General features: G+C 39.4%; 2 long non-coding RNA genes across 2 annotated transcripts in view; both read right to left on the reverse strand.

Moving 5' to 3' along the window:
• Positions 1–17,767, reverse strand: part of LOC116441223 — a 50,614-nt gene that overhangs the window by 13,905 nt on the left and 18,942 nt on the right. The window lies entirely within an intron of this gene.
• Positions 12,854–16,034, reverse strand: LOC116441226. Its single transcript, XR_004238973.1, has 2 exons — positions 14,039–16,034; positions 12,854–13,362 (listed from the first exon to the last, which is right to left on the reverse strand). It is a non-coding gene; the product is annotated as an uncharacterized LOC116441226 (long non-coding RNA).

Consider the following 17,767-nt stretch of genomic DNA (forward strand, 5'->3'; position numbering starts at 1 on the left):
GAAGTATAAGCAGAATTCCAACTGAGATCAATGAGGAGGTCTGTTTAAAAGCCAAAGCAGGCAAACCTTCACGTCTGGAAATTATCCTTGGATTGTCATAGAGCAACAACAACTTACACTAGCTGAAAAGCCATCTCAGGAGGATCTTCTTGCTCCTCTTTCAACTTCAGGCTTGTTCACAGAAACAACCCAAGTCCTGACAGCATCAGAGCCTCATACCCCATCTCAGCTCTGAGAGATGAAGCTTTACAAGAAATAAAGACTCGACAGCAGCAGCCCAGCTCTGCAGCCAGCAGCCGCATCCAAGGAGGAGACTCCTTTGCCATCCCTAACCTGAACAACCAAAAGAGGGAAGCAAAAGAACAGGACCAGCTACACTGGCCTTGCCTTTGTGCACAGGAGGGTTTGCACCCTGGGCCTAATGCCTGGAGCCCCACTGTTTTCCTGGGATGCTGCAGAGAGTCTTCTCCAAGCTCAGAGGAGACAGGAATCGGTCTTGCATCTCCCTCATGGTGTCACTTGCTGCAATCCAGACAAAATTCACATCAGAGTGCACAGTGACACCCATACTCACAACATGAGATGGGATTCCTTCAAGTTTTCATCCACAGCAATGTTGCTTGAGTTTTAGTCAGATCCACACCTGAGTGTTTCTATAAAGTGATGGAATACCATAGAAAGCCTTATGATATCCATGCTCATACCAAATGAGTGCATGATGATTTATGTTTATTAGAGAAAAGAATATCAAAAGAATTAATAATGGTGCTACCGTAGAGCTTTAGAAATAGTTGGTAGCACAGGCTCAGAAACTTAGGAAGTGAATTTGGAGTATGCAGAACAGACTATGAGGTTTTTCTTTTGGTAAATAGCAGTCTGTATGAATACTAAATCAAGTAGACACTTCATTCATCTTTTAATGATTTTTAAGGGTTTTCTAAAGTATTTCTAACAAAAGTCATACAAGCTAACTTTGAAATACTGGCCTTAAAATCCATCAGTTAATCAGTGTGTAGTTCTTAGAGACTGACATGACTTCTTGCCATTTTTCTAACATCCTTAGCTATTTGATTGCTTGCAAAACTAAACTTGTCTTACTTGATCTTGGAGTATAAATAAGCCAGAGATAACAAAATAAGAAGAATCAGAGCTAGATTACAATTTACAGCATTTTCTGAGGGAATGTTTTCCTTTGGACAATATTTTTTTAAAACAAACCAAACCACAGAGAAATGTGAAAATATCAAACCACTGAAACACAAGCAAGCTGAACTTCTGGGAATTTTGTTGCTTGGCAAATATATGTTAACAGTAAAGACCCTGGACTGAGCTTGGCTGCACGAGAAGAGAAGAGAAGAGAAGAGAAGAGAAGAGAAGAGAAGAGAAGAGAAGAGAAGAGAAGAGAAGAGAAGAGAAGAGAAGAGAAGAGAAGATGCATTGCCAGAAATGATGCCTCAGCCCATGTGATACCTGAATCACTACCTCAAGATTGCACTCTCTCTTCACTGACAATATGGGAAGGGGAGGATGAGCATAGCTCTCACTTAGGCATCATAGGTAAATTAATTACAGCAAATAACTGTTGTCCCAAATGTCCTAAAAGCCATGGACTTCATGAAAATACAGTTTCTCCTGAGAGCATAACATGGCCACCCCAGGCTCATCTTCCAGAGCCCAGTGCAGGGCATGCACACCAAGGAAATACAACAGGCTAAATAGCCTATGCCACAAGAAAAACAGGCACAGAGGAATCACTGAGCTCAGTAACAGCAAACATTTTCTAGAACAATAGTCAAAGGATTCATACTGAAACCTGAAATAAACATACCTGTATGGCATTTAGTCCCTGAGAGACAGCTGCTCTGACACTACCTTTAGAGCAGGACAGAGTAAATCTGTTTAGGCTACCACCTCCTGAGGCACCTCATGGTAAAACTCTCTCAAGCTGATTTTCTTGCCTTCAGCCAGCTGTCTTTTGGTCAATGTAATAACGGGATAGCAAGGCTTCTTCAGACTAGAGTACCTCTGTCAGGTACATGGCTCCTCTGTAAGATCAGCTCTTTTCTCCCACACTTACTTTTTAAATCTCAACAAATCAAGACCATCAAGTTTTCTGTCCAACAAAAGAGGACTGTGAAGCTGCTAGAGGAGAGCTGCTGCTTGGAAAGCATTTACTTTTGTAAAATCCAGCACCTGGAGTAAATCAAGGTATGGTCTTACAGCCATCCATCATGATAGATTTATCTTTCTGAAATTCATCTCTAGTACTTTGGTACTGAATGTAGTTTCTGATACTCACCTATTTGTTATGCTTTGTTTGCTTTCCTGTTAGCATGCTGTGCCTGGGAGAGGAAGGGGTGCCTGTGTGCACCTGCGTTTACGGTTTGCAAAGGGCTTTGAGATGGAGCTGATTGGGAAGTCACTGTATAAATTGATACACTGTGGTTAAGTCACAGCAAAAGGAAAACAGGCTGCCTAGATACTGAACTTTCAATTTAAACCACAAAGGTAGATGGCAAGCACTAATTCAAGAACAGGTGGCTTTTTGCTCATAATATTTTATGGCTTTCATTGCTTTACAGTGGAATGAGCTAACCCACAGCTCCCCTCTTGACCTACCCAACATCCTCAAGTGTAGTGAAAAACAGGTGTTTGGTATCTTGGCTTTCCCTGAGCATTCCCACAATCCAGGGACTTTTTCAGCAGTCTAAAAAGCCTCTTACTTTCACTTCAGAATTGAAGGCAAATAGCAGAGTGAGTATAGAGTAATGGGTACACACTCAATAACCAAAAACTTTATCCACAAAAGTAATACTTTTCTTTTATATCCTGCCCAAGTAAAATCCAATAAAAGGACAACAGTTCAAAAACTCAGAAAAATCTCGTGGCAATGACTTTAAAATTGGACAATTGATGATGAGCCTAGGGCTGCTGGGAATCACATATTCACTGAAAATGCTGAGTGTATCCACTCCTGGTACAAGACCTCAGTTTAAAAACTTCATTCCAAAGTTGAAAATCCTGATGCCAACTTGATCAAAATATTGCAGCTGGAAACATTTTGTATCCCTCAGATGTAGCCCTCTGTTGATATAATTAGTATTTATAATGTCTCTTGTAGGAACTTTGAGTCATGCTGCAAGACAAAGCCAAGCAATAAGACCCAGTTGTAATGAAAAAAGTAGTCCTGCTAATGCTAAGGAGGCTAAGGGGGGAAAAAAAAAGAAAAATAAAACAAAAAAGCAGCAGTAGTTTGATACAAAATCCTAACAAGCAGGTCATATCACAGAGCAAGAGTCTCACGGACTGACACTCTTCTCTCAGTTGCCAGAGTTTCCATTTTCACCTGTGGTGAAAATGTGTGAAGAAAGTACTCTTTATTAAATTACCTGTTAAACCAGTATGGAAAAAAGTCTTTTCTGAGAAGTATAGTACCTTTTCAGAAGTCAGTTGTTTGTTATTTGAATAAATGTATAGATAAATAAATAAATCCAAAGAAAGATTTATAGACCAGTAGGTAGAGAACTTGTGGAAACTATATACTGCTCACCTAGGCAATTTTGACACTTATGATACATATTCTGTGTGGATAAAGCTGTACCAATTCAACTTAGGACTTAATAGGAACTAAGTAGGGGCTGTTCATCTGAAGTGCCTATGACTTCCACATAAACACGGTTGCAGAATGGGATGCCTCCTACTATATTGTAAAGCAATTTATTGGACTCACTACATTCAGTTTAGAAACAATGTGTGACCTGAGAAGAGCGAAAAACATCTGCCTTCTTGTGTTGCATCAGTCCATGGGGGTCTGTAATTTACTTTTTTTTCAACCTTAAATGTTCAAGAATAATGGAAGGGCAAGCCAAGTAATATTAAAAAACCTCAAACAAAATAAAAGCTGAAAAATGTATATACATAAAACAGATCTGTGAAGCTGACGTGAAATATTTCAGATTAACTGGCCAGTTGATTAATGAAGCCAGAAGGAAAAAGTCCAGATCAAGTTTAACGTTATGCGTGTGTGCGCATGCAGACGTGTGTGTGTGTGTGTGTGTGTGTGTGTGTGTTGCATGGAGTTCAAGTAACTCATATTTATTCATTCTGATTTCTCTTGCCCTCATCGGTAGCCTACATCTTGCTAATTTATAATTGATTTTTTTTACTCACAGGAGAGTTTACAGTTTCTGTTTCAGTATTTAATTGGGGTGGGATGGTAGTTCAAACTGTTTTGCCAAGACATTTAAATGTCAGTTCCATCTCATACAGGTATGGGAAAATGTCATAAATACCTGCAGAAAAAAACCCCACCGTTTTAACTGAAATTCTTAAAACATGAAAGATCATCAGAAAAGCTATAATAACAGTCTCACTAAAAATCAGATACGAGGAATAAGCAGAAAGTTGTTTGCTTCAGAAACAATAAGGCTACAATATATTAGCAGACTAAGGGAACCCACACTGTAACATCAAATCGTGCAATAAAAACTGACATCTCCATCACCATTCCACAGATAAACGTGGGCACATTGGTGCACGTGGGGCTGGAAGCTGGGGAACAATGTGAGTGACAACATTACAGTGTTTGTGTTTGACAGGCTGGTTTTGGCAGCATACATGCATGTATGGCAAGAAATAAGTGTATGGACCTATTTGTGAGGCCCAGAGGAGGAAAACATGCAGCAGGGAAGTTGGTGTCTCAGACTGAGAGTCAGAAGAGCTCATGGAATGAGGAGTGTAGATGTCTCAAAACTTCCCATGGACACCAAAAGGTTTCCCAGGGAACCTGAAATGATAAATAAAGACTCAATCTTTTCACATTGTTTTCTCATATTTTTGGTATAAACATGACAAAAGACCTTTGGTTTAGACAGCACATAAATGCTTGTGACAACAGACAGGGAAAAGGAAAAAAATGTCTGGAGGGAAAAAAAGGGAGAGTACAGGAAAATATTTAGAATTTACTTGTAAAAAGTAGGTGCTAGAAAGTGTCATCTTCTCCTTTAAATTAAATATTCCATTTGGGGTCCCTAAGACAAAATATGATGAGGGATTGGGCACACTTTACAGATGAACTCCTGGGCAACCTTCTGAATATACACCGCAAGGCAGGAATAGAGATGTCTCTGTGAGATGGCAGCAACTGGTTAAACAGGGACTGATGGAAGCTACGTGGGGCTCAGCAAGGTGTATCCGACTTTTATAATACATATTCCACATAAATGAGCTCTGGAAAGTCAGATGAACAATGAGAGTTAAGAAGGGCTTGAAATTATCATGCCAAAATATATAGAGGAAAACAGAAATGTGAAGAAACCTGCAAATCCAAAAAGGAGCTGAGAATAAGGATTGCCACCTTGTCTTATCAGATTCAAACTTAAAGGCTTTCTAGATGTTTCTACAACACAAAATAACCCCGCTCCTCTACTTAGAAGCGCTTTATAAGGCAGAGGAGTAGAATGTTAACAGCTTCATTTTCTGGTACCAATCTAATAAAAATGCCTTGCTTTAAAATATGTCCACCTTAAAGTCACAAATCAAGCAGTATAGTATATTTCTTACAAATATTTGTAATTACCATGAAGTAGTACAGGAGCCTTAAGAATGCAAAACAAAAAGAGGTCCTGAAGTAAAGCCTATTGACACTACCTCATACTTCACTGCTGCAGACACAAGGGTACAACACGCAGTAAAACTTCTTGCACGTGTCCAAGCTCAAGTCCTGATGCGCCTAAGAGAATAAACAAGGCCAGGAAAGTGATGTCTCAGAAATCAAACCTCTGGGTTAAAAGGCTTTCTCAGTGCTTTCAAATCGATCTACCAGGAGACAGTTTTCTTCCATTAAGGGCATATTCAAAAAAAAAGCTTTTCTGGAGCTGCTGTAGCTGAGTCAGGCACAGCCTACTCACTATTCTTTTTTTTAATGACCTCCTGATCGTTATACAGTCTTGACTAATTTCTGCAATTAGAGAGGCTCATTTTCAGAGACCAAGATGCTAATGTTCTTGAATTAGTTTTTATGGTTCGGGGCTTTTAATTTGAGATTTAAAAACCATCATAGCTCACAAAAAATCAAATAAACTGCAGCTAATGAAATTCACAGAAGTGGAGTGTTCACAGAACATTTCTCACTAGCTTTCCTGGATGATTTATTGACAGCTGGTTGTAAAAACAATTTTATTAAAGGTCATAATGTTTGGTTAGGAAAAAAAAAGTTTAATTTATGGTGTAATTAGCCTTCCTGCAATCGGCATGATGCCAGACCCATCACTTACGAACTTTGGCTGAAATAAGCTTGGTGGTTTTAATTATATCTTTGAGAATGTGTTCAAAGGCAAGACCACAGTGCTGTGGTGTTATTTTCTTTCTATACCCACTTCATGGACATTACAATGGCCACAGTAATAGATTTATTCTACCCACTGGCACATACCCATGGTACAGCACCACCCGAGGAGCACAGCAGAGCCCCCCACTCCCTGGAGGAAGCCATTTGGGATCTGCTCTCTATCCAAGCCCACTATGAGTGGCTGGGATGGTTTGAGATGTGCAAGAATTACCAGGTTTTCTAAGCAGTTACAGCTTTTTTAAAATACACTTGAAATGTCCTCTTTGCCCTGCCTGTTGTATGGCAGAAAGCCAGAAAGGAGCCCCAGGTTCCCTACCTGGAGGGAGACACTGTTGCTCCCCTGGAAAGCAAGGACTTCCATCAAGATACGACCCACGAGTTTTCTCATGTTTCTCCATTTTATCCTTCAGCTCCCAGCTGTATTTTGCTGTTCTTTATTTCTGATTCACGACATTAAATTTGGGGGGAAAAAAAAGAAAAAATTGTATGTGATTAAGGGAGAGCGCCTGTTGCAGGTCTCCAGTAAATCCACAGCCTTTCCCAGATCGGATTAAACTGTTCAACAGGAGCAGGGCCATGGATAATCACTAAGTACTCATGCACAAAATGCCACTCAGCAATTATCAACCTGGCCGTGAATTTTTATTTCTGCTCCTTTTCACCTTGTTACGGCATTATTTTCATGAGGTTTCTAAGACCATGAGGTTCACATGGGGAGGTTTAGGTTGGATATTAGAGAAAAATATCTTCACCAAAAGGCTTGTCAAGCAATGAAACAGGCTGTCCAGGGAAGTGGTGGAGTCACCATCCCCAGAGATGTTTAAAAGACATGTAGATATGGCACTTAGGGCCATGGTTCAGTGGTGAACTTGGCAGTGTTGGGTTGATCTTAGAGGTCTTTTCCAACCTAAACAATTCTATAATCCTACATTGTTGTAGTAGAGAGCTGCAAAACCCTTGAAAGATTGCCAAATCCCTCTTAATTTAGGCAGAGCTCCTGATTTGAACTTTGGACAAAGACTTAAAACCTGTATGTAGAGGCAAAGTCAGGACACTGGCTTTTCTTTCACTAAAAGCTGGAAACGACACCACAAATCTCCCTACTGGAGAAAGAGAGGCATACATGTGAGGATAAGTCCTGTGACAGTCGGTAGGAGAGCATTAAGAAGCCCACATCCTAAAGTGTCAAGTTAATCTCTCCATCCTCCAAGCTGTTCCACACACAGCCCACCCTTCACAGGGTATGTTGTCAAGAAATGTTTCTATGAAACTTAAGACATGAAGATCTGCCTAACACAGTAGAAAAATTATAAATCTAACGCCTAAAAATCCAAGAGTCTTAGCTGTGTTTTATTAGAAAACACTGCACATCAGCCATCCTGCCCGCCTTTGTCATCCATAGCCTTGTAAAAAACTGATCAATGCATCCAGCCATATTTCCATCAATTTTAAGTGAGGCAAAACAGAAAAAGAGCCTGAAAAAACCCCACAGTTTTTCTGCAGAAGCTCTCCCAGGAGGAACTTCAATTATCTCCCATTGGGAGTCTCAAAACGGGCAAGAAAGGAGCCATGTTAAGCCAGAAAAAAAATCAGAAATGTTAAGACAAACCCAACGTTAATTCCACTTCTTGACTAAAACACTGTTGAAAAGAAAAAAGGGCTCACAGCTGTGGGGCACCTGAGATCTAACACAGAGCTGTCTGATCCAATTAACATTTTTCTCATTTGTGACTACATTTGAGTTCTCTAGGCAGAACATCTCAGAAAGCCTTATCCATCAAACCAACACAAACATTGAAGTAGTGCCTGAAGTTAGTTAGTGGTGAATGTGCACCCATATTCAAGTTTCAAGGGAGAGTTGCATTGCTTGTGAACAGCCTGTCCCAGAGCTGGAAGCGTTTGGAAGCACACATCAACAGCACTCAAGATTTTTGTTTTCAAGAAGCCAAAATCACACCGCCAGGTCTTGCTAGACCTGATACTGGAAGTTTTAGTGGCACTGCCTAATGCCTCCTTGAAGCCAATGTCTCAAGGAGGCATTAGTGAGTGAGATGACCCTCTCCTGGTCCCTGCTGTTACCATTAAGCACATAAAGCTGTGTCTAGACATGGCTGAAGTCAAAGCAAAAGGTAAACACATCACTTTCTCTCTTTGTTCAGGTTTCCTTGTCTTTTTTCCCAACTCACTCAAGAACCATCACTCTCTCTCTCTCTCTGTTGCCCTATTTTCTAAGACACGTCATCACTTGCAAGACATGAGCAGGGCCAGGAAATGTGAAATTGTTCAAGAAAAGTAGTTTCTCCCAGTGCCATAGAAAATGAGAGGCTCGGGTTGGGGGAAAGCAGCAAAACAGACAGCTGAGTAACTGCTCGTTAAAATTCTGTTCTGCCTTCCTTAGAAAGTCTATGATCACCAATTAATTCTTTTTACTTTGCTTTTACTAAAATAATGTAATATAGGTTTACAGAATCTCATGAGAACATGAGACAGCCCCTGTAATTTAATCTGAGAAAGACACATGCTTCATCAAAAGAGCAGTTGGTTTCAATGATTTACTAAGAGTCCCAAAGGGTTCTTTTTCTAATTTTTGAATACAATTATTAAATATTATTTGGCAGTATTCTGCTTTTTCTGGCTCAGCTTCTTCCAAACAAATGCTTTATAATTAATTTTGTTTCAGTCCAGTTGAATGGTTTAGAGTTAATTCCAATGTAATTAAATCCTTTCTTTGGAATCCTTCTTGCCCCAAGTCTCCCCCTTTTCCTTCTTAGACTTCAACTTTGCCCAGCACTACCCTCCATACACAGGTCAGATATGATTTTTGTGGGGGCTCAGATTGTTCTTCTCAGACTGATATAAAAGAGATTCCTCAACCTCTTACAGGTTGAAGCTTCCAATGAGTTTAACTCTTTCTTGTGTATTGCATCAGTTTTGATTTTGTAAAGCTAATAGACATGTGATAAGTGGCCTAAAAGATTTATTACAAAATTAAACCAAAGGAAATAAAAATATACAGCAAATTTAATAAATCTCTACAGCATACTAAATTTAATTAGGAATCAACTAATCAAGGAAATGGTATTAATTAAGGTGTCTCCTAAGGAGCTTAGGGATATCTAATTTACACAGACTGCTCCCTAAATCAAAAAACACCTTATGTCTGAGATTTCCAGATAAATAACCACCAGCTCTGCTAAAGGCTATGGAAGGTAAATGCCATGTTACACAGTCTGAATGCCAATCGTAGCACTGCAGGCAGCAGCCTTCACCATGGAGTTCTGTGCAGGGACATCTGGCAGCCTGGCACCACAGGGGCCCATGCTGGACTACAGTGTCCAATGTGAAGAAAGTCCTTCTCTGTGTGTTAATTCCTAAGTGCTACAGCAGCATGCTGGGTACCGGCTGCTGCTTGGGTTTGCATGGTGTGTTAACCTTGCACATTTGTTTAGGGTATTTTAACATCAATACAACAAGACTGCACATTTCAGGTAAGGCCTATTGCAACTGGAACAGTTAAACATTCATTAAAACCCAAAAGACAATGCTGAAAGAGGTGGCAATGCACTGAATCCAAAATTGGCAGATTTTCCTTCAGCAAATAAACTTTATTTCTGTACAAAGAATACCATTTTCTATCACATACTCATGCTGATTCTGTAACCTTCCCTGTATCAACAGAGCTGGAGAAAACAAGCCTGGAAGTGCCCTGACCCTATGAAAACAGGATAGCTATTTTTAACTGCAAACTCTAACACACTGATAAATGTTATACTTGTTCCCAGCTTTAAAGAGTGACTTACAGTGACAAATTTATTGCTAATTGCACAAACAGTTTATTATGCAGGACCATAAGAAATCTTGGGGTCTAAAGGATGTGTACTAACAAATTATTTAATCTGGCACATACTGATGAATCAAGGTCCTTATTTACCCAGAATTTGTTAAACTCAGAGCTTTATGCTCTGCAGTGATTCTGTAGGTGACTGCAAAAATAAATGGGATTTAGGTCAAAATGTTGAAACGTGGCCACCTAATATTAGGCAAGTTAATGTATACTCAGATTGCCAAGCAGGTTGGCTAAATTTTATACTCAGTGAGTACTTCCAGCACGGAAACCAATGACTTTTGACTTCAGCATCCAACCTGTTCACCCTCTGCATTGACTTGTAGCTGCATTTTCTGACCTACTTGCCCGACCTGGCTTCTCCATCTCAGCCAGCCTCACCCTGTTTGTCACAGAGAAAATAAGCCCTGTTTGTTCCTCCTCTCCTCCATTGTAAAGCTCATTGCTCAGCCAGAGACAGTTTTCTCATTTGGCTGTTACCAGCTAACTCCTTTTTTCCATTCATCCCAATATCTGAGGAATTGTTTGAATTTAGACCCCAGTTTGTGACTGATTGAGAAAATAACTAACAGGTGCCCCATCTCCAAGCCTCATGCTCTGCAAGTCTGTCTCTCTTATAAGAAATGGGTGTTTTTACCTAAAATCCCATAATGGCAATATTCTACCACTGACTTAAGAAAAGGAAAGAAACAATTATTAAAACAATATTTCAAAACATGAACTGCAGACAGCTGTCTCCCACACTTAGCAGGTTGAGTTACAATATAGTTCACTTTTAAAACAAGCCTTCATTTCAGGGAACCACAGAGAGTCAACGGGCACATAAATCAGCTTTCTGTAAAATGGGCAACAAATCTACACTGGCCATTGGAAAGGCGATATGCAATGTAAATATGAAAATATCCAAAAGGATCACTGTTGCTCAGACAGATTTGGGTAGCTCCTATTAGTTACCTAAAGACTACAGACCCCATTGTTTTAAACTATTTATCTCAAGATAAATAAGCAGCGTGGAACAAGCTTAATGAATATTGTACAATTGGCCTTCAAAGACAAAGTCCACTGGTGCTTATGAATCAGTAGCTGCATCTTTCCTTGTGACCAAGCATGTGTCAGTCAAATCTATTCCTTAAAAACTATAAAGATGAAGTGTTATTAAAAAAATTCAATGTCAATCAAACACTTTAAGGAAACTATCCTTCCTTTACAAAACATAGATTAACAATGTCAAAATATTTTCAAAATGAAACCTTGATCTCATCACCATCTAAAATTTCAATGCAGTTGAACGTATTTTAATATCCTTGTCAATATTTTTCTCCCTAAATAAATTTCTGAGACTGACACTTCATTTCAGCTCAGTAAGTTTTGAAACTCCAGCTACTGTTCCAGTTTAAAATTCTGTCTTTCAACCATCTCTATTCATTTCTTCTGCTGGATTTAATATTTACTTTGTTTACCAGTAGCAGTTCAATAGCAGGACTTCAATTCCATGAACAAAGATAGCTTCCTATTATAGTATGCTTACAAAAAGTATCATTTTTGTCTGATTAATTTTTCTTTCCTCCCAAAACATGCAGTGCCTGTTTTGCAAATAGTCCCTTGAACAGCTCAGGTCAAGTGGTACTACAGTGACAGAGAAAAATTCTTCATGTTTATCAGTGGTATGTACCTCAGGGAAACAAACTCAGTGTGTTTTCTACTGAACACCTGTGTATTATTCCATTATCTTACCTTGTGTGATGCTGGGTTAGTATTGGGGTGAAAGAACCTGTCTTTCATCTCCATCCTGTGGCAGTCAGCAGCCCTGACCTCGCTCAGATGAGAGGAGACCTTCTGCAAAGACCACTGAAGTCAGCAGGGATATCATTCCAATATGCTCAGCCTCTCTTCCTGACCTCTAATTTGTGAAGGATGTTTTTATTATTTATCTTTCCTCACAGAGGTTAAATGAACTGTTCTTTGTTCAGCACATTTAAGTTTTCAGTGAAGCATTAATATTTACAGAGCATTTTTGTTCTTGGTTTGTAGTTGTCATTTTTTTTTTTAATTCTATTTGTTTTTCTGTTTGGCTCTTGGTTTTTAGGGGAACTATCTGAATAGTCCAAAACTGCCAGTGGAACAAGAGAAGGAATTCAGTGTTTCCCTTATCTTTTCCTTATTTGTGCTCAATTTCTTTAAGAAATGACTAGAGTATATTAACATTTACCATGTGTGAGAAGTAGAAATGAATCTTCAAGTCGGGTTTTACCCCTGACGAACTTTGTGTGTAAGCCACATTAACAAAAGTTCCTTCCTGAATATCTGCTTGCCAGATGGAAATTTATCTTTAAAATCTGTACAGTAGTGTGAGCATTACTGACATGTTATTTCTATGCAGTTTGTCTGTGCATTGCTGTTCTCTCGGGAAGGAATAATCAATCTATTTTAAACTCAAAATATAATTGCCTGTTAATATCCCTTGATGCTGTGAGAACCTTTAATCATGCCTAAACATAAGATAACTGATGCAGAAGTTTGGTTTTTTCTTCATTAATAAAGCAAATAAAAATATAGCAAGCCATTAGGCTCATGTAGTTCACTTATACAGACTATTCTATTTATATACTTGAATGAAGATACTATTTTAAATTTTGCATTTAAAACAACTAATTGAACTGTTTAATCTTAATTAAATTTTAATATATTAATATTTGCATAGACTACTTGGTCATCACAAAAAGTACTTCCAAATATACAGTATTTTAAAATAGATGAAAGTTTCAGGAGGAACATATTTTATTTTTCACTTTTGCTCAAAACACCTGCTAGAATCAAACACAGATTCCTTGTCAGATTCATCTTTTTCTGACTTTCATTTTCTGGTACTCAGAACTTAGTGAGCTCACAAGAACTTTATCCCTTTGTGCATCAATGCACTAGCATGAGAGCGTCTGCCAGAGTTACTTCTCCGCTGGAATGCTCACATCACAAAAGCCAGCTGAGTCTCCTTGTTCTGGTGAATAAGCCCAGCTAAGAACAAATTTCCTTCTGTTCTGGCTTTGCCACAAGAAATCTGCCATGAGAAACCTATCCCATCAAGTGATGTACAAACAACGGAGCCGAGAATATGAAAGATTTCCATTGACCTCACTGCATGATCACTGGACAGAACTCCAAAATTCACCTCCTGGAAAAAGGAGAAGAGGGTCACTGGGACAGGAATTAAGACCAGCTATTTCTTCATTTGGCCTAGCTGGATATTTAGTGCTCATGTGACTTGATGCTACCTGGTACTAAAAGAGTGGCTTCAAAGAAACCATTCATTACTCATCAAAAGCAGCAGAGACTCAAATATCGTCAACCCTCTTATTAAACTCTGGAAAAATCCTGAAATAGTTTCACTAAGACAGTAAACAATATGAGGTAGCAACAGGGATTTTGAGAGAGAAAAATGTGGTTTCCTCTTAGCTGGATCTCGCTGCTGACATAAATCTTTTCTGACGTTCAACTCTGTGTTCAAAAAGTACCAGAGTTTCCCCCAGCCTAAAACCTTTGTAATAATCTTCTGTGGTGGTTCAAATTTCTAGCTGAACTAACAAAGAGAGTTTTATTTCATAGCCTTGTCTCTGAACCTTGATGTTTTGCATATATCTTCAGGTGAGATGAGAATGGGTAAAAGGGCCAGTATAAACAACTATAAATATTCCCCCAGGAAAGAAAACGAAAGAAAAGAGGGGAAACAGGATTGATTACAGTAGTTAAAATTTTGATTTCTGACTGTTTATTGTCCCAGTTGTGTCAAGAATAAGTTTTTCCATGTTCATGGACAGGGACCTTCCCAAACGAAGAATTGGATAAAAAACCTTGCGCTGACTCTATTCCTCTTGCTTTTATACTTCTGGGTATATCAGAACAGAGTCTCCACCACTCATCTTCTGGGTGCATGAGCAGGGAACAGAACCTCGGCACAGAAGAAAAAATATTTGAGAATATATAAATGCTGCTAAAATCAAGCTGAGAGCATGACAATATAAACTAGGAACTCTACTGCCTTTGAGGACTGATTTATGCCTGTGCCATGACTTCAGCATACAAGCTATCTGCTCTTAGATGTCTCAGATCTACTGTCTCTCTACCCAGTATAGCTCTTCCCTCATAAAGGCACACTGTCTGGCTGCCCTCTGTCAGGATGTGTTGCTGAATTTTTTTCATCCCTTCCCTCTTCTCTCCAAACTAAGCTGTTCCACAGGGAAAATTATAGGGACCCACATGGGCTGAGTCACATTTGAGATGCGCCACTGCAGCAAAAGGAGATGTAAAAGGGGACATAACATTCTGCATTTCAAGAGATTAATGAGATTAATCCCAAACTTTCCCCAAACATTTTTTCTTTGGCATTGTTCTGCACTAGGAAAAATACCATAACCAGTCAGAAAGACAGCTTCCTTGTCAAAGTTAAAATGGAGAGACTTGTAATAGAAAACAGGTTAGAAATTGAACTACGGGATCATTATTGTACTTGCGTAATGCACAAACCAAAGCATTCAAATTTTATACAAACTATAAAAATCTGCATGAGTTTCCCATCATATCCATCAACAGGTGAACCTTAGGAAAAGCATTTTCCTGTTTACCCATCAGCGCTGCTCTTATGCCAGTCACAGGCTCTTTGTTTAAAGGGCGCAGTCGGCATCTTCCCAAGGTTTTATGTTTACTCTTCTGGTGCCCACCAGATTAATGAGAACTGAGCCCCTGCTCCTGCTGCTGTCAGACCTCTCCTTCATTTTTTGCTGACAACCAAACCTGCCCTTTCTCCTTTCCATTTGAAGTAGAACTTATATCAGTCACATGGGAAAAGGAGGAGCAGCTTCAACCACTGACTTTAATCTCCATGTGAAAGGCAAGGCAGCGGATGAGGCAACAAGGAGCATTGAAGTCCTCAGCGCAAATGTTGTTGCTCATTACAAGCTCCCTCTCTAGGGATTAAAAAAAAAATCTTCAAAGGAGAATTGCTCCAGTCACACACGCCAGCATTCCTTCTCACACACACGCGCCTTTCACATCTCATACATGTGGTTTCCACGCAGGAAACAATTACTGTAATTAATAGACCCAAATAACCCCACTGTTCATTTAAAAATGCAGTTTAAATTGACAGTGGCACAAAAAAAAGTGGCTGGGTGCTTAGGTCTCATTATACGTGTGGACTAAAAACCTGGTTGTGCATGCAGACTGTCAGCTCTGTATTTTTCCAGACCTATCACATCAAGTTCAACTCCAGCACAAACCAAAATACGCTCAAGGTTTGAATGTTCTCCAGGAGGCACTCAGACATCATTGTTTCTCCCTACAACATCTAGGAGCTATTTTGTCTAGACTGAAATAAATGTGACTGACACTGGCAAAAGGGATCTTTTTTGCATCAAGAGGCAGAGGTTAATATTTACTGGGGATTATAGTGTCTCTCAGATAGTAGATTAAATTAAGGATTCTCATTTGTCCAGTTGGGAACATTTCCCATTGCTTAAAGCTATTGTTATTCAAAAAGAAAAATAAGTAGCAGCATGTACTGTAATTTTTACCATGCTTACATTCTGCTGTATCAGACAAGAACATGATTTCTTCTTTAAGTACCCTCAGTAAGAAATATAACATACTGTGATTGTGCCAGTGGATGGATAACTATACTTTTATTAGTTTGAACTGCTTTTTTCTCCTGCTGCTTGACTGCAGAAGCTGCTGTATCCCTCACACTTGCAAGATTCATGGCAAAAGCCAGTAGGTCCCTTTGCTTGTGACTGTGCGATCAGGAGTCTCTAAAGCAGTTGTATACACATCTGAGAATTTCCTTGGGATGGGATGGGATGAGATGGGATGGGATGGGATGGGATGGGATGGGATGGGATGGGATGGGATGGGAGCCTTCTGCTGCGCTCCACATCCAGGAAGGTGCCAGCAGGAGGGAATAGCTTCATGGAGGAACAACATACGGGAAAAGAGCTGCAGCTGTGGAAGCAGTAGCGCTGCTACTGTGAGCAAAGGCTGCACAGGGCCACCACTGCTGAGCAGCATCCTCTGCCAATGGACTGTCCAGCACTCAGCTCCCCCATGCCCAGGGGAGACAAAGGGAGCAAAATTTGGCCCTGTACCCATGAAGCTGAAAGCCCTGGCACAGGTTGCTCCTTGTAGAGGGTCTGCTTTGTTGCAACCCTGAGATACAGCAACGCTTGAGTAGCTGGAGTAGCACAGCAATCCATTTTTTCACCTCATTTCTTTTCTTTAGCAGTGCTGAGAAAAAGCAGGCCATATCAGCTGGTACAACAGCTCGATGTGTTGTTCAGTTCACCTATCTCACATGAATCATCCATTTAATTTTGAACTCTTACTTTAGCTTTTCAAAATAAAGAGTTTGGGGTGGGGTTTTCTAAGGCCCATGGGAAGAATATGTTAGATTTGACTTCTGGTATTTGTCTTTCGTATGTTTCAGTGAAATTAGTTAGATCTGGAAAATGTTGCCCTTTACCTGGTAATTCAGGAAACCAAAGAAACTAATACATTTATCAAATGAACAGAAATGGCCCTCTGGTTTTCAACAAAATTTCCTTTTGTTGTATATACTAAATTCCAGTATAATCAATTTTCTACACATCATAATGTTTTAGAACAAAGGTTGAAATGACAGTGAAACTTGATTTTTATAGCTCTTTGCCTGCAGAAGAGAGAAAAGAAAGTAACAATTTATAGTGTCAATGTACACAGAAATAAATCTAAAAGCTCTTTTTGACAAGAAAGGCCACAGTAGTTCAATTCAGACAGTTAAAGGCTTTTATGTTGTTCTAGAGGACAACACATTAAAAAATATATAATGAAAAAAAAGAACATTGGAAGGTGAAAAATTATGATTTAATTTGCATTGAAGTGAAATGACCTCATAATAGAGGTTGACACAAGAATTAAAAAGGTGCCTAATAATGCACATAAACTCCAGCAGACATTCCTAAATCTGCCTGTCGCTTACAAGTAGAGAAATGCTTTTTCTCTCTCATTCTCACTTGTAATTTGGACACACATAGTGATATCTGCTGGCAAAACAGCTCACACGCATTTGTCAAAACAGCAGATGGGGAACTAAAAGCCCTGGATGTATTTACTCATTGGGGGATCCTTTCAATCTGCCTCTTTTCTGTGGTTTCTGGGTTTCCTCGAGAAGTCTGGGTGTGCTCCCTGGAAGCTAAACACTGTTGCTTTCTGCGGGAGCATGTATTATATATCCTGGTGTAAGAGAGCAGCAGCAGCATTGCCAACTCAGTGTTTTACTACAGCCTTAAGCGTTTGGTGTTTTTTTAAAATCTTCAGCTTCTGGAAGCAAGAACAGGTTTTTTGGTTTTGTCTTTATTGCTTTACAGGAATGTAAATTTTATCCTGTATGGTAATGAGGAAAAATTACCCAAACACACTTGAAGGCATCCGAAGCAAAACAAATAAAAGGGACTAATTATACAATATCTAGCTTTCCAAGAAAACAGTGCTAAATGCTTAGTCTCATACAATCTTACTGAATGCCTTCTTAACAGCTTGATAGCCTTCCAACT

Source organism: Corvus moneduloides, chromosome 3 (assembly GCF_009650955.1).
Source record: "Corvus moneduloides isolate bCorMon1 chromosome 3, bCorMon1.pri, whole genome shotgun sequence".
In the NCBI taxonomy this organism is placed as follows: Eukaryota; Metazoa; Chordata; class Aves; order Passeriformes; family Corvidae; genus Corvus; species Corvus moneduloides.